The 18,528-nt window shown below is 36.4% G+C and overlaps 1 long non-coding RNA gene across 1 annotated transcript in view; it reads right to left on the minus strand.

The window, feature by feature from the left end:
- Positions 1-16,869, minus strand: part of LOC117089789 — a 72,422-nt gene extending 55,553 nt beyond the window's left edge. Inside the window, exons 1-3 of the long non-coding RNA XR_004439754.1 lie at positions 16,315-16,869; positions 16,091-16,200; positions 13,842-13,955 (exon numbers count right to left, since the gene is read on the minus strand). This is a non-coding gene — a long non-coding RNA (uncharacterized LOC117089789). The remainder of the gene's footprint in view (positions 1-13,841; positions 13,956-16,090; positions 16,201-16,314) is intronic.
- Positions 16,870-18,528: the final 1,659 nt, after the last annotated feature.

Below are 18,528 nucleotides of genomic sequence, written 5' to 3' on the forward strand. Positions count from 1 at the left end.
TTCCAAGTGATTCTCTTAAGTCTATGGATCAAAGGGCCCTGCCTCTCCCACTACCCTGGGATCCAGGGTGTCCAATCAGAATACCCCATTTCCTGAGTCACAGTGATTGGTCCAGAGGAATACACATGACCCAAGCATGGACAATCAGTGCTCTCTGGAGTAATTGTCATAGATGCTGATCGTTGAGTCTCTCCTTTTGAGATTGCTAGCTGTCAGTACCATACAACCCTGGAGCTACCTGAAGCCTTCTTGCTACCATGTGGAACAAGACTAAATATTAGGCCCAGACCTAGGCAAAAAGAATCAAAAGTGAGGGGACAGGGGAAATGAGAGAGGGGAGAGGGCAGAGGGGAGATTTTGCTACTTTAACTTGAATTAGATTCTTTTCATTTGATTAAGAAAAGCATGAAAGATAAAGCTGATTAGGGAAGGACCCTGCTCTGGTCTCTGGATTTGACCTTTTCTAAATGACTGTGATCCTGAGGATTTGCATGAATGGAATACTTTGGGTCTAATATGATTTATTGACTTGTGTTTTATTTGTAGTTTCATCAGTAAATATTTCTGAATATATCTCTAAAAGATAAAGACTCTTAAAAATACCCATGATACGATAACATGTTCACACCTAAAAGAATGGTGAACACTAATTCCTTAATGTCATAAAACTCCCAGTTAATGTTCAAATTTTGGATTTGTACATAAGATTTAAAATCGAGCTGAAAAAGTGTGAAAGAAATGAAGAATCTAACCAAATGATAAAGGCAATTTGTGGCAACCTAAATAGGGTACACAATTCTCTACCCAGAAAAGATAATTAACGTTTTAAGGTGTTATAAAAGATTTGGGAAAAAGTATAATGTGGGGTTAAAATGGCCAGGAGACATTGTCTGCCAAATCAATCCCAACAAAAAGACAGGATCTTGGCCCCTCATGGACACAGCATATAGAAAAAGACTCAGTGTGTGGTTTGGGCAGAATCATTCTAGAAGTTTGTAGCCTATGAACCATGTTTATCTTAAACATCTGATAAATAAGTAATTATACACAGCCCCAGGTCTTTCAACCGCGTAACTTCAGCCCAGCTGAGATGGTAAAACTGCTCCCCTTCATAGGGAAATGATTTTACAATTACAGGAATGCTTAAAATTGAATATAAAGATCATGAAGTAAATTGGACCCACCCAAAGCATTAATACTGTTTAATAGGTTTAGAAACAGAAGTTATAATTTTTGTGTTTAAAGTATTAGTAATGTTTAATAAAACCTAACAGGGAATCTGACAAATTGATCTTCATAATTTCTATGTGAAATTTATAATCAATCTTATTCTCATTATCTTAAGTCACAGAGTTGATAATTTGATAATGTTTATAGGTAGTATTTGAATATTTTGACTCATTATAGTTTTAAGGGTGAATTGTTAGATTTACAATTTCTTTGATTTTGCTTTTTGAGGCTTAAGTTGGCCTTATGAGGCAACTCAGTTGCTTGATATAATAAATTAGAAGTGTTTTTAAAAATTCAGGGGAACTTAATTGATGGCTTATTACTATGACTATAGAGGATTTTAATCTGCTAAAATTGAATTAATCAAATAAGTGGAAGGATGATTTCAAATTATGTAAAAATTACTTAGTTTATAAGTAAAATCAAAATCACAAAGTGAACTTAACGTCCTAAGAATATTATAGTTTCAAGTTTGCAACTTAAGTTAATTAAATGTTATTTTAATATTCAAATACCTACACATGGTTCCTTTCTATGCACAAAAGCCTCTACTTCCCAAACACTTTAAAAACACATCAACACACATGGCAAGGAAAATCATTATGCATATAGAAGCCCAGGATGCAACAGCACTTCCTGTATAGTAAGAAATGTGTGGGCTTTGTGGGGCATGAGGTAATGCAAATTACATAAAAATATGCACAACACGCAATGATGACCCAGGCAGGCCAGCTTCCAGGAACTAAAATAAAAGCAAAGAATCAACAACTGAGGCAATATAACCAAACAACCATTTATTCACTTATTGCTTTCTTTTATTCAACAGATATTTACTGAATGTGTACTATATGTCAGGCTCTATTCTAACAGTTTAAGATATAGCTGAAGAAAGGAAAATATAGATTACAGGTTGGATGTGAAAAAGGTAAAAAAGAGTAGATAAAGTAATTGAGAATGAAGGACAGCTGCCAGAAGAAGGCAGCTTTGATAGAGGAAAGACCAGCTTGTCTTGTCACAGATTCTTAGTTTTGCCCGACGTCAGCAAGCATGGAACATAAGAAGCGAGAACAACTCAAGACATCCACTGAAGGAAGAAGAGGAGAAAACAAAATAAGAAGACGAAAACAACAATAACATATTCAGTAATAATAGATGGCAGACACAAAAGAAAGAACACTAGAGGGGAAAAGTAGCAGGGCCTGAAACAAGTGGCAGAGGTGACAGCACAGTCATCACCCAAAACAAAAGCAAGTGGGAGCTGGGGAGTTCAAACACAGTCTTATGGAACTGACTAAAATGACACAAATATGGGTAAAACACAGCATAAAGTAGGAACAGGCAGTATAAAAAATAAGAAGAAAAAAGTAAAAAACCCCAAAGGGCTAAATCTATGGAATTCTGAGAAGAAAATATGGATATGAGTTGAGACACAAGAAAGAACATTGAATACAAGCAAATCTTATTCCAAAGGCCTGTAGTCAGGCTCTTCCTTTTGATCTGGAGTGGAAGGGAGACCCATGGTACAGCTGCAGCTCGAGAGGAGAGGCACACAGTCAAGCCACAGAGGAATGAGATGTGCTTGGTCCTGGGGCTCGACTGCCCACTAAAGTTCAAGCTTTGGGAAGTCCTGATGACCACACCCCAGGCCGGGCCTTCCAGTGGCCCACAGGCTGCCAGCTAGAGAAATGGAATGAGTAATGCGAATGATGATAATTGAGGAACGAAGTTGTGTTCTGATTATTTAAAAACGATTCCGAATATAAAAGCAAAATTTCATTCTAGAAAAATTCTTTGAAAGAAAGATAATCAAATCAATATGAGAAAAAGAAAATTCACAATCCTGAACAGCGATATTTCTGAGGGAGAAAATGCCACTGACATTTCTAATTAGTCATTTGAGGTTTTTGCAGGAACTGCCCTCCCAGTCCCATCCCCCTCTAAAGTTGGCAGTGATGTTCCATATACAGGACAGGTAGTAAACGGGACTGCCAAGTCCAAATCAAGAATAAAGCTTTCAGTCAGTGAATGCAAGATATTCTCTACAGAAAATATGATGGCAAGTTCGGTAAAGGGATCCTCTCAAGTATTCATCAGACTACTGATTATCACATGCATATGAGGAAACAACTGCAGATCAGGAAAAGAACTATCCCAAATGATTAAGGGGAACGGTATCAAGTTCTTACACATGACTGGAAAAGGGCTTATTTTCATCAACCAGACTAGAAAATCTCCTAATGCATGAATCACTTGGCAGAGTACTCAAAGAGATCTTGCCTCAGTAGTGGGGTATAATCAGCCCTAAACTAAACACTTCTCTGGTCCTGCTTAACCAATCGTAAAGGTTTGATCCCCAAAAACAAACTATTTCCAAACAATTCAACTGCTCAAGAATATTTATAGAAATAAAACAATTCAACACCCAATAGGAAAAAAAATACCATGTCTGGCATACAATAAAAAATGACCAGGAAGGCGAAGAAGCAGGAAAACATGACCATAATGAAGGGAAAACAATCAACTGAAACCAAACCAAACCTGAGGCAGATGTTAAAATTAACAAACAAGGATATTAAAACAGCTATTACAGCTGTATATGTTCAAACAGTTAAGTAGAGACACTAAAAGATATTGAAAATATACACATCAAACTTCTAGAAATGAAAAACATATGTTTGAGATTAAATGTATTTTAATGTATCCCCTTATCTCAAAATACAGTCAAATTGGGGGTTAAGCTTTTGCCATATGAATTTTGGAGAGACACAATTCAGTCCATGGTATATCTTTTCCAACCTTTTGCATTTAACACTTTTTTTTTTAGCATGTGAAGTATTTTTCTTTTATAGGAAGAATAGAGTTGAATTTTGTGTTTTTTATGCAACCCTGACTATCTCAACTGGGGGGGAGGCGGTCAAAATAATGTGTGTGTGTGTGTGTGTGTGTGTGTATCCATCAAAGTTGTAGTTAATAAACCAACAGAGAAGATAAAATGAATTCATAAAAATAATCCAAAAGAAGGCAGAAAAAGTACAAAAAGAGAACAAATAATACATGGAGTAAATAAAAAGCAGATAGCAAGGTGATACATTTAAACCTTAGCATATCAATAATCACATTAAATGTTGTTATTATTTTGACCCCCCAACTGAGATTGTCAAGACTGGGTAAAAATGCAAAATTCAACTCTACTCTTCCTATAAGAAAAACACTTCACATACTAAAATAAAATGAGTTATATGTAAAAAGATGGAAAAGATAAACCATGCTGCTGTGGGCTGAATTGTGTCTCTCCAAAATTCATATGATGAAATCTTAACCCCCAATTTGAATGTATTTTGAGATAAGGGCATTAAGGAAGTGATTAAAGTTGAATGAGGCTAGAAGGGTAGGACTCTAATCCAACAGAACTGGTATCTTTATAAGAAAAGAAGGAGACACCACAGCTTGCTCTTTCTCTCTCTCCCCACCCTGCTCTCTGCTTGCACAAAGAGAGAAGGCTGTGTGAGGACACTGCAAGAAGGTAGCCACTTGCAAGTCAAGAAGAGAGACCTCACCAGACACCAATTCTGCTGGCACCTTGATCTTGGACTTCAGTCTTCAGAACTGTGGGAAGATAAATTTCTGTTGTTTAAGTTACCCAGTCTGTGCCGCTTTGTTATGGTAGCCTGAACAGACATGTTCACATGCTAAGACTAATCAAAAGGAAGCTAGCTATATTAATGTCAGAGCAAGAAGATAGCAGAGCAAATAATATTAATGTCACTGGCGACAAAGAAGGTGGTTTCATAATGAATAAGGGGTGAATTCATTGGGAGTACATAACAATCCTAAATGCTTATGTACCTAATAACAGCAATTTAAATTACAGGAAGCAAAAATTCATTTAACTGCAAAGAGAAATAGATGACTCTACAACTATAGACAAAGATATCAATAACCCCCAATAAAAATAGAACAATATCAGTAAAGATACAGAAGACTTGAACCAAACTACCCACCAACATGACAAATTGGCATAGAACACCTCACCAAACAACAGCTGTATAACATATTCATTTTTCAAATGCACATGGAACATTAAAAAGATAGTCCGTATTGTGGACCATAAAACATGTCTCAATATATGTATGAATGAATTCAAGCCCAATTGAATATTTCTTCTAACTATAATGGAATTAAATTGGGAATCAATAACAAAAAGTTTTATGGCAAATTCCCAAATATTTGCCAACAAAATAATACACTTCTAAACACCCCCACTGATAAAAGAAAAAATCAAAAGGGATATTAGAAAGTATGTTGAACTAATTGAAAATTTAAAAAAGAACATATTGAAATTTGTGGATGCCACTAAAGAAGTACTTTAGGGGAAAATTTATAGGACTAAAATTTATAGTACTAGTATTATATCTATAATGTTAAATACCTCCAGTAATGGAGAAGAAATTTCTCAAATCCATGATCTCAGCTTCCCCTTAAGCCAGAAAAAGAAGAAAAAATAAAATGCAAAGTAAGTGGAAGAAAGGAAATAATAAAGATCAGAGTGGAATTCAGTGAAATAGAAGTCTACAAAAACAATAAAGCTTAATGAAGCCAAAAGCTGAATATTAGAGAAGGTCAATAAAAATAATAGGTGTCTAGTCAGACTGATAAGAAAAAAATGGAAAACAGAAATTACTAATATCAGGAATAAAAAAAGTGGCATCACTACAGATGCCATAGATATTAATAGGATAATGAGTATATTGTGAACAACTTTATGCCAAAATCATTATTTTTTAATTTTCACATTATTGGAAGTTCCAATGCCAAAGTTATTGACAACTTTGATGAAATAATTTTTTTAAATTTGGGGTGTATAGTAGGTGTATATATTTATGGAGTATATGAGATGTTTTCATACAGGCATGCAATGTGTGATAATCATATATGGAGAATGGGGAATTGATCCCTTAAAACATTTATCCTTTGAGTTACAACCAATTGAATTATACTCTTTTAGTTATTTTTAAATGTACAATTAAGTTGTTATTGACTATAGTCACACTGTTCTGCGTTCAAACAGTAGTTCTTACTCATTCTTTCTATTTTTCTGTACCCATTAACTATCCCCACCTCCTCCACAGCCCCCCGTTACCCTTCATAGCCTCTGGGAACCATCCTTCTACTTTCTATGTTTATGAGTTCAATCGTTTTAATATTTAGATCTCACAGATAAGTGTGATGTTTGTCTTTCTGTGCCTGGCTTATTTCGCTTAACATAATGATCTCCAGTTTCATCCATTGTTGCAAATGACAGTATCTCGTTCTTTTTTTATGACTGAATAGTATTCCATTGTGTATATGTACCACATTTTCTATATCCATTCATCTGATGATGGTCACTTAGGTTGCTTCAAAATCTTGGCTACTGTGAACAGGGCTGCAACACACGTGGGAGTGCAGATATCTCTTTGATATACTGATTTCTTTTCTTTGGGGTATATACCCAGCAGTGGGATTACTGGATCATATAGTAGCTTTGTTTTTAGCTTTTTGGGGAACCTCCAAACTGTTTTTCACAGTGGATGTACTAATTTACATCCCCACCAAGAGTGTAGAAGGGCTCCCTTTTCTCTACATCTTCAACAGTATTTGTTATTGCTGTCTTTTGGATATAAGCAAATTTAATTGAAATGAGTTGATATCTCATTATACTTTTGATTTGCATTTCTCTGCTGATCAATGATGTTGAGCACTTTTAAATTTTCAAAGGACACAAACCACCAAATCTCATTTAAAAAGAAAAAGATAATGTGAACAACCCAATATCTGTGAAAGAAATTGAATTTGTAGATAGAAACCTTCCTATAAAGGAAACTACAGACTCAGCTTCAGTGGAGAATTATATCAAACATTTAGGGAAGGAAATAATACCAATTCTGTATAAACACTTCCAAAAATTTGAAGACAAGGAAATAGCTAGCCACTCATTCTATGTGGTGAGCTAAATACCCTAAGTACCAAACAAAGACATGAAAAGAAGTAAAACCATAGAGCAATATATCTCATGAACATAGATGTGAACGTTCAAAACAATATTTCAAGGAACCAAACCCAACAACACATAAAAAGGGTAATACATAATGACTAAGAGGGACTCATCCTAAGAATGCAAGATTGGTATAATAAAAAATCAATGTAACTCATTATATTAACATATCAAATAAGAAAAACCATATGATTATATCGGTGCATTAAAAAAATGACAAGATCCAACAGACATTCCTGATGAAACTTTATAGAAAACTAAAATAAATGGGAACTTCCTCAACCTGATAAAGGGCATATACAAAAAAGTATAACTAACACCCTACCTAATGGCAAAAGACTGAATGCTTTCCTTCTAAAATCAGGAAAAAGACAAGGATGCTCACTCTCAAACTTCTGTTCAACACTGTATTGAAGACTGTGGCCAGTGCAGTCATAGAGGAAAAAAGAAATAAAGAGCATCCAGATTGGATAAGAAGTAAGATTATCTTTCTTTGCCAACAATGTGATTGCCTATATAGAAAAACTGAAGAAATCTATTAAAAAAAAAAAACTTGCAGGACTAATAAGTGAGGTTAGCAATTTTACAGAATATGCTATCAATATGCAAAAATAAATTTTATTTCTTATATTCTGTCAACAAATAATTGGAAAATGAAAATTTAAAAATAACAATAGGATGAAAATATGAAATATTTAGGAATAAATCTAGCAAATATAGGCAAGATCTTTTCATTACAAATTACAAAATTGCTGAGAAAAATTAAAGAAGGCCTAAATAAATGGGAGAGATGTACATTGGTCATGGGTGAGAAGACTTCATATTGTCAAGATGTCAATTCCTCCTGAATTGATCTACAGACCTAATGCAATCCCAACAAAAATCTCAAAAAGTTTGTTTGTAGAAATCAACAAGCTGATTCTAAAATTCATATGGAAATGCAAAGGACCTGTAAGAGCCAAAACAGGCCGAGCTCAGTGGTTCACGCCTATAATCCCGGCACTTTGGGAGGCTGAGCCAGGCGGATCACCTGAGGTCAGGAGTTCGTGACTAGCCTGGCCAACATGGTGAAACTCCATCTCTACTAAAAATACATATACACACACACACACACACACACATTAGCAGGGCACGGTGGCTCATGCCTGTAATCCCAGCTACTAGGGAGGCTGAGGCAGGAGAATTGCTGGAACCCAGGAGGTGGAAGCTGCAGTGAGCTGAGATTGCACCACTGCATTCCAGCCTGGGCAACAGAGCAAGACTCCATCTCAAAAAAAAAAAAGAGTCAAAACAATTTTGACAAAGAACAAAGTTGGAGAACTATGTAGTTTCAAGGCTTATTATACGACTAATCAATATAGTCTGATATTACAATTAAGATAAATACATCAATGGAACAAAATAGAGTCCACAAATAGACCAGCACATATTTCAGCAACTGATGTTTGGCAAAAGTACAAAGGCAATTTGGTGAAGAAAGGAGAGACTCAACAAATGGCGTTGGTACAATTGAATACATGTATGCAAAAAAATTGAATTTTGTTTCATACCATATACAAGGATTAACTTAAAACTGATCACAGACTTCAATATAAAACCTAACACTAAGCCCATTAGAAAATCTTTGTGATCATAGGTTATGCAAATATTTTGTAAACATAACATCCAAGCACAATCCATAAAAGGAAAAAAGGTAAAGACTGAGTCTCACCAAAATAAAAAATTTATATTATTCAGAAGGCATGAAAGAATAAAGGCATGAAAGATGAAAGAATAAAAAGTCAAACTACAGATTGGAAGAAAATATTTGTAAATCATACCTTTAATGAAAGCTTTGTATCCAAAATATATAAAGAAAACTGAAATCTCAATAAAAAGAAAAAAACAATTTTTTTAAACGACCAAAATATCTGAACAGATACTTTTCCATAAAGATATACAGATGACAAACAAAAACATGAGAGGAGAGTCAATATAAATAGTCACCAAGGAAATGTAAAATAAGACTGCAATAAGATACCACAACATAGCTGTCAGAATGGCTGATAGAGTTGACTGCCAAGATAAGGATGTGGAGAAACTGGAATTCTCATATACCGTAAAACACTTTGGAAAACAGTTTGACAGTTTCTTAAAAATTTAAACATATGCCTATCATATAATCCAGCCATTCCACTTCTATTTATCCAAAAGAAATGAAATCCTATGCCCACACCAAGACTTGTACATGAACAATCACAGCAGTTCTATTTGTAATAGTCAAAAACTGGAGGAAAAAACAAAACAAAACAAAAACCAGATTTCCATCAACAAGTAAATTTGTTAATTGTGGTGTATCCACAGAATGAATGTATTGTTACACAGTATAGTGTGAATAATCTCAAAATAATTATGCAGAATGAAAGAAGCCAGATGTCAGAGTACACACTATATGATTTCATTGATATAAAATTCTAGAAAATGCAAGCCAATTTATTGTCACAGAAGCAGAACGGTGGTTGCCTGAGATTGGGGGAGTGGGAAGAGGTAGAAAGAAGAGATTATCAAGGGGCATGAAGAAACTTTAGAGCATGACGGTTGATGGTTATGTTCATCATCTTGATTACTGTGATAGTTTCAGGGGTGTATATCTAAGTCCAAAATGTATCAAATTGTTCACTTTAAATATGTGCAGTTTATCGTACATCAATTACACCTCAGTAAAATTGGTAAAAACTAAATAGAAGTAGTGCTTGTATGAATTTTTAAAAACCCTTAAAATAGGACAAAATAGAAATTTCTCTGAAGATTGCTTCCATAACTCTTAATATGGTTATGCCTCTGTTTATTTGTCAAGTTTAAAAATTCATTAATCCCTCATTTTTAAAAATATTGAAAAAATAAATTTTCTTAAGCTACTATCTCCCTTTTCCGATTTCTGCCCATTAAATTTTTATTTTTTAATTTTTAAATGTTTTGTGTTGTATTTTCGTTTAATTTTGTACCTGACAAAGAATTGTATATATTTATCATGTCAATATGTTGTTTTAAAATATGTATACATTGTGAAATAGCTAAACTGAGCGAATTAACATATGCGTTAGCTCACATGCTTAACGTTTTTATGGTGACAGCACTTAAAAAGTATTCTCTTAGAGCAACTTTCAAGAATACAATATATTGTTATTAACTATAGCCACCATGTTGTACAATAATCTCCTGAATGTATTTCTCCTGTCTAACTGAAACCTTGTATCCTTTGACCAACATCTCCCTAATCCCCCTCCCCACATTTTCTTTATCCATTCATCCAGTGATGGACACTTAACATTGATTTCATTTCTTGGGTACTGTAAATAATGCTGCAGTGAACATGGGAGTGCAGATATCTCTTTGGCATACTTATCTCAACTTCTTTGCATATATACCCAGAAGTGGGATTTCTGGGTAATATGTAGATTTATTTTTAATTTTCTGAGGAACTTCTAGACTGTTTTCCATAATCAATGTACTAATTTACTTTCCCACCAGCAGTGTACAATGGTTCCCTTTTCTCCAGATGTTTAGCTGTTTTCCATCATCATTATCATCATAGGTAACATATGATGATATAGAATAATTTTTACGTGCCAAAGACTGTTCTAAGCACTTTATATATATCAACTCTTTTTATTTTCAAATGACTTTGTGAAATATTAACTATCTTCATTTTTTGCTGAGAAAACCAAGGCACAGATAAGCAATTTGACCAAGTTGAAGTGTGGGGCAAAAATTCAAATGCAGGTGTTCTGGCTCCAGGATCCATGCTCTTAACGACTATGTTATACTGCCTTAGTGTGATATCACTGTAATTAACAAATTTATACAAGATGCTCAATACCCTATTTTGACTTCTCAAATGTAGATGCAATGTCTCTTAATTCTTCTTATTTCTAATGAAAATAATCCAACATCATTATATCTTTCTTCCTTTGCTCCTTCCCTCTCTCCTAACCTCCATTCCAGTGTACATTGTTTTCACACTTGTCATATAACTACAATTAATTTTTGATACATTGTCTATAAAGTGATTTTTTAAACTGAAAAGTAGCATTCACAATATTTGTAGGGAGATCATTGTTCACTGCAGAACCAAGTACAGCAGTGCCCTTGAGCCTATAGAGGAGATGTAACTCTTGTCAATAAACCTTTGCTATTAGAAGAAGAAAATTACTTCACAGTTTGGAGAGTGTTCGGATGATACCTTATCACAGTGACCTACCATGCCTTTGCCTTGTCACAAGACCACTCAGCTTCTCAGTCATTCAATTTATAGAAGAAATCCATGTCCTCCTGAAAGAGATTCTTCACAGAGCATCTGACTTCTGGTTCTAATTTAGACTGATGGCTTTCTAGGCCTGCCTCAAGGTTGTTGTGGGGAAAAGAAAGAGAGATCAGACTGTTACTGTGTCTATATAGAAAGAAGTAGACATAAGAGACTCCATTTTGTTCTGTGGTTGAGATGCTGTTAATCTGTGACCCTACCCCCAACCTTGTCCTTGTAAGAGACATGTGCTGTGGTGACTCAAGGTTTAACAGATTTTGGGCTGTGCAGGGTGTGCTTTGTTAAACAAGTGCCTGAAGGCAGCCTGCTGGTTAAAAGTCATCAACATTCTCTTAATCTCAAGTACCCAGGGACACGTACACTGCCAAAGGTCGCAGGGAGCTCTGCCTAGGAAAGCTAGGTATTGTCCAAGGTTTCTCCCCATGTGATGGTCTGAAATACGGCCTCGTGGGAAGGGAAAGACCTGATCGTCCCCCAGCCTGACACCCGTGAAGGGTCTGTGCTGAGGAGGACTGGTGTAAGAGGGAAGAAGGCCTCTTGGCGGTTGTTGGCAGTTGAGATAGAGAAAAGCATCTGTCTCCTGCCCGTCCCTGGGCAATGGAACATCTCGGTGTAAAACCCGATTGTATGTTCTGTTTACTGAGAAAGGAGAAAACCGCCTTAGAGTGAAAGGTGGGACTTGCTAGCGCAATGCTGCTCTTTATGCACTAAAAAGGTTTATGAAGATGTTTGCATATGCATGTCAAGGCACAGCACTTTTCCTTAAACTTATTCATGTCACAGAGATCTTTATTCATATGTCTTACTGCTGACCTTCTCCCTACGATGAACCTATTATCCTGTCACTTCCCTTTTTCTAAGATGGTAAAGATAATTATCAATAAATACTAAGGGAACTCAGAGACCGGCGCCGGCGTGGGTCCTCTGTATGCTGAGCGCCGGTCCCTGGGCCCACATTTTCTTTCTCTATACTTTGTCTCTGTGTCTCATTTCTTTTCTCAAGTCTCTCGTTCCACCTAACGAGAAATGCCCACAGGTGTGGAGGGGCAGGCCACCCCTTCGGTTGTCATCTGGAATTATATTTCATTACAATCTTGGGTAAGATCCACTGTTCCTTAGAGGCCATGGCTTCCTCCTACTTGGATTCTTTTTTGTTTTGCTTCAGTAATTCTTTCAGAAATAGTCTGTGGGTGGTAAATGGTCTGAGTTCTTGCATGTTTCAAAATGCCTCACTCTTGATTGATAGTTTAGCTAAGTAGAGAATTTTAGGTTCAAAAAACATTTATTTTGCACATTTTGAAGGCATGCTTCTTGTTTTGTTTTTCTTAGCATTTACAGTTGCTGATGATCTGTCTCATTCCAATTGGATTCTCATTGAGTAATCTATTCTTTTGGCTTTTAGACTCTCCCCTTTATTCTCAATATCTAAAATTTCACAAGAAATGTGCCTTGGGCTAAGTTTGTTCATTCATCCTATTTTGCATTCTCTAGGGCTCTTACAATCTCAATCCTATTTCCTCACTTACGGAAAATTCTCTCCTATTCTTTGTTTTGTCGCTTTCCGAACATCCCTTTGGATGCTAAAATTTTGGACCACTTTTCTCAAATCTCTTCACTTTTCTCCCACATTTTCCACCCTTTATATTTTTGCACTACGTTTAGAGCAATTTCTTCAACGTTTTCTCTCAGGTCTTCCCTTGAACTGGTAACTTTAGCAGTTACTTTTTCATTTTAACAAATTTTTTTTTGTTTTAGTTGTTCTTTCTTAGCAATCTAATTTTGCACTAAAAAATGCTTTCTCTTGACTTTTGTTTCCATGAGGATACTAAATAGAATAACTTTAAAGATATTTTCTATGTCCTGCATTATCTATTTCCTCCAGAGTCAGTGTATTTTTTTCTCTCAACCTGTTCTTTTGTCCTCATTTTTCTTCATATTTTCATAATCCTTGGCTATAGATTCATACCTACAACTGAGGTAGGTCAGCTCATTCAATGCAGATAGCTCTGCCTTGTGCAGCTCTCTCTTGTCTACACAAGTGGCTGTCACTGGCAGCCTTTGCTTTAGACCTTGTAGTGAAAGAAGAGAAAGTTGGATGTCCCCCTCCCTGCTTCTCCCACTTCCCAGCAAAAATGGGAAGAAGTTTACTCAGATGGGGCATCACCCCAACTAGGGCTCCTTCTCACCAAGACTATTCAATTATTTTAAATATTAGTCCTTTGGTTTTAGCCTAAGCATGTGATGCAGGGAAGGAGAACGTGGACTATGACTCACGCAGTTATTCCACAGTTGATTTCTTTCCAACTCTCCTTTCATACTCCAAGTGTTGAGCTTCTCTTTGGGTCTGCTGCCAGGAAAAACAGCTCTAGCCTCTACTGCAGCCTTCTCCTGTGAATGCGATTTAACCTGTTAATACAATTCCAAGTGTTTCCACTTTCAAGAAACTTGTCTATATCCCTAGTTTCTGATGCTCTTTCTTCTGTACCCAGTAGTCCTTAGTTTATTACTCTTACTTCTTCTTTGTTGACATTTCTATGAGATTTGAAGTAGAAAGGAGATACGTGCTGTCTGCCATCTTGAATGAGAACTTACTTTGCCTCTTTGGACATCTTTGTGCTCATTTTGAGGCAAAAGACTCCATATAGCTTCTGCTTAAGGCCATAGGACAATACAAACAATTCCTTAATTTCTCTTCTACTTGTCAGCTCTACAAATACTTGAAACTAGTTTTATATCCTCCTATGCTGTCCAGGATAAATATTTCCAATTCCACTAATCATACCTCACCGAAGTTTTAGTACTATCATTCCAATCATTTTCTTCTGAACTTTCCCCACCTTCTTAAATAATTCAATGCAATACCTAGGGTATTAATGCTGGAAACTACTTCAGAGTAACCTAGTCTTCCCTACTATATCACATATCCACAACGGCCAGTTACTTCCTTCCCTTCCCTAGGCAAATAAAATTAATGTTACATCTCTACCAGCTGCTGTGAAAACTCTACGCAATGGTGACATATTTAAAAGCCATGAAATTATGAGAAAATAGAATTTCTCTCTGAGAATTTCCAGGCCCCCAGCACAACTTCTAACTTGTACATAATTACTTTATCACATAAATAAACGTTATTCGAAAATTCTTTTAGTCATTTTGGAAAGAATAATACTATCTGTTAAGAAAGAAATTTGGGATAATTGTTCCTAAGCTGATTAAAGTATGCAGTTGGAGCCACTATATACATATATACATATATTTTTTCTTCAGTTTTTTGAAATGGAACTCCAAAACTCCAGCACATTTCCCATTTCTCATGAGCAAAAATGAACACTTTTCTAAGAGCCTCACGCTATTGTAAAATTGCCGCTAATTAAAATATGTATAATATTTAAAAATCAATAAAAAAGGATAAAGGCAAGTATTATATCCACCTAAAACAGTATCACTATAGTGACATCCCTTTATAACAAAGTTTAAGAAAATTAAATAAAATATTGCCTTACAAAGTTACATGGTACAGTTCTCAACGAACACAAAGATTTTTCTAATAGGTGTAGTTTCCTTGGAATTTTCTTTGCCCCTGTTTCTTGGAGAGCCTATTTGTAAACCCCAAAAGAAAAAGGTTTTTTAATATGTGTAGGGAAAGATTTATTTCAGATGTATGTTTAAAACAAGATATTTAACAGGAATTTAAAAGATGTTTTCAAAATCTACTTATTTGCTTATCTATTGAAAAGAATTAAGAAACGATTACGTGCTAAGCACTAGTGATTTATTAATATAATGAAAAAACTTTCAGTCTCTAGTCTCAGATCTTGCACATGTGAAAGATCCATTGATTCAAATTTGTTAAAGCACTTCTTTTTCTACACTTTGCTTAAGGGAGATTTAAATGCACACCAATTGTGTGCCAGCCTCGAGAAAGCCAAAAGCCTAGCAGCGGCCGGACGCCTGTAATCTCAGCACTTTGGGAGGCCGAGGCAGGTGGATCACGAGGTCAGGAGATGGCGACCATCCTGGCTAACACGGTGAAATCCCGTCTCTACTAAAACAATACAAAAAATTAGCCGGGCATGGTGGCAGCACCTGTAGTCCCAGCTACTCCCTAAAGGCTGAGGCAGGAGAATGGCGTGAATCTAGCATCTTCTCTATTCTCTGGGTCCAATGGACTGTGTCAATAACACTTGTGCAGTGTTGGCTATGAGGATTCAGCAGTGAAAATTTAGTTGGAAGTTAAGAACACACCTCAAGAAAAAATGATTTCATTACCACATTCTTATTTTCTCTGATTAATGAGAATTTGGAGATCAGGCATTCCCATTTCTACAGTTGTATGGCGAGCAGGTCCAGTATTGGTGGTCCTTTGGAATCTCCTACTTGTAATACTGGGTCTCCTGCCAGCCTCATAAAATGCATGCTTTTTGCCCTGACAGTCATTGTTCACACTTGCTTGTTCACAGTGCACACCTACTTGTTAACACTTCCTTTCCTTTGCCTGAAATGCACTTGCTATTCTCATTTACCTGGAGTCTTCTTACTTCTGTTTCAAGGCTCAGCTCAAACACTGCTTCCTCGGGGAAGCCTTCACTGACTCCTGGGGTGGTGAGTCAGCTCGGTGGCGTTGTTGCAACAACTGTGAGAAAAGACAGAGCAGGAAATGGATCTCGGCTCTAGCCCTTACCAGATGTGTAGTTATGTAAACTTTCTGAATCTCAGTTTTTCCCATCTATAAAATACAGATGCTTACCTTGCAGGGCTGTTTTGAAGATGAAATGCAATGGTGAAGATAATGTCCCTACACGGAGAGCTTGGCATGAGGGTACACAGTGTTTTCTATCCTCCTCCTTTTTAGCCACACCTTTGAAAGGCAGGAACTTAAAATCTCATGCTTAGATCCACCATGTTCTCTATTATGGAAATCATTTGGAAAACAATAATATGAAGTTCAAATTAAAGCCAGCATCATTAATCAAAGCTTATTAAAGATTTTCCAATTATGTACAAAGATCTTTCATGTAAAGTATGACTATGAAATAATTAGAATGATCTTTTACTTGAAGGGTATGCAAGCAATACTTTCAAAGATGCTGATCAAAAGCCTCAGCACTCTGTGTGAGAACCTATAAATTTTACATAGAGGTCAATGCTATATTCTTAGCAATCACATCTGTTCTTTTACCTACTTTACAAACTCAGAGGTAGGCAGGAAGTACACAGTACACTGATAGCAAAGATTCCAAGGGACAATAACAATATGAAAGCAATAATTTTTTTTTTTTTTTTTTTGAGAGAGAGTCTCGCTCTGTCCCCCAGGCTGGAAAGCAGTGGTACAATCTCGGTTCACTGCAACCTCCGCCGCCCAGGTTCAAGTGATTCTCCTGCCTCAGTCTCCCAAGTAGCTAGGATTACAAGCATGTGACACCATGTTTGGCTAATTTTTGAACTTTTAATAGAGACAAGGTTTCACCATGTTGGCCAGGCTGGTCTCAAACTCCTGACCCCGTGATCCACCCGCCTCAGCCTCCCAAAGTGTTGGGATTACAGGTGTGAGCCACCACACCCAGCCAGCAATAACTTTTGTATTTTATAAGAATTTGCATTACTTCAAAGTCTTTCACTCATGTCTTAAACATTCTACAAAGATTCATTACCCTTCACAACATCCCTGTGGCAGGTCAGTAGTGCTCAGTTGTCCCAGTTTCCAGAACTGTATGCAAAAGTCCTTCAACATCAGTATAACAGAGTAACAGAGTGATGCTGGGTATGGTTTTTTTGTTTGTTTACACAGGAGGTCAGGAAGATGAGATACTCTTCAACAGGTGAGAAGCTGTTATGCCTTTCCAAGTAGTATTTGTTTCCCACAGGCTATATGTTTTTCGCCAAATTTTTACTCTGTTTCAAGAAATTTGGGAAACATGAGTGCCTCACTCACTCACTCATTGTGGTTAAAAACAGACTTTCAAGTGTGAATCCTTGGTTCAATTCCAACTCTACCACCTTTTAGCTATGAGGCCTTGGATGAGTTACTTCCTCTGTGTTATGGACTGAACATATGTATCCCTCCAAAATTCACATGTTAAAGCCCCGTCCCCACTGAGATGGTATTAGGAGGTGGGACTTTTGGGAGGTAATTCTGTTTAGATGAGGTCATGAGGGTGGGAACCCAATGATGGGATTAATGTCCTTACAAGAAGAGCAAGAAACCAGACTCCCTCTATCTCCATCGTGCGAAAACACAGCAAGAAGGCAGCTGTCTGAAAGCCAGGAGTAGGGCCCTCACCAGAACCGAATTTGCCAGCACCTTGATCTTGGAGTTCCCTGCTTTCAGACCTGTGAGAAATAAATGTTTGTTGTTTAAGCCACCCAGTGTATGATATTTTACTATAGCAGTCCTACCTAAGACACTCTGCCTATGGTTTAGCTTCCCCATCTGTAAAATGGGGATAACAATAGTGCCTACATCAGAGGGCTATAGGGAGCAGTGCCTGGCACATAATTAGTGATCCTAATTATTAGGAACTATTCTTGTTAGCTCTTCTTCCTATTCTAGGTACTGAGATGCAATGGTGAACAATGGTACTGAAAAGATATTTAGTAGATGAATAATGCAAAACCATAATAGAGTGGAGACATAAATATAGATTTTGGAACGCAGGTGGTTTTGATGAATGACTGATGTCAGAGAAGAAAAATTTAAACATTCATATGAGTAAGCCTCAACAACAGGCTCATTTGCCCAACAGCAGAAATTTTAAAAAATGAAATTATTTGCCTAATAACACAAAAGACCAAACCAATGAAAGTAAGCCAAGTAGCTTTGTGCCCAAATGTTACTTTTTCAACTTGGCTGTAGTATGCAACCCTTTTTGTAAGCTTATAAACTTTATTTAACTGTTAGCCAAACACGCTGACTCTCCAATGAGGTCATATTTGGAAATATACGTATCAACATTTAAACAAC

Source organism: Trachypithecus francoisi, unplaced genomic scaffold (genome assembly GCF_009764315.1).
Source record: "Trachypithecus francoisi isolate TF-2019V2 unplaced genomic scaffold, Tfra_2.0 Lachesis_group11, whole genome shotgun sequence".
NCBI classification, from domain to species: Eukaryota; Metazoa; Chordata; class Mammalia; order Primates; family Cercopithecidae; genus Trachypithecus; species Trachypithecus francoisi.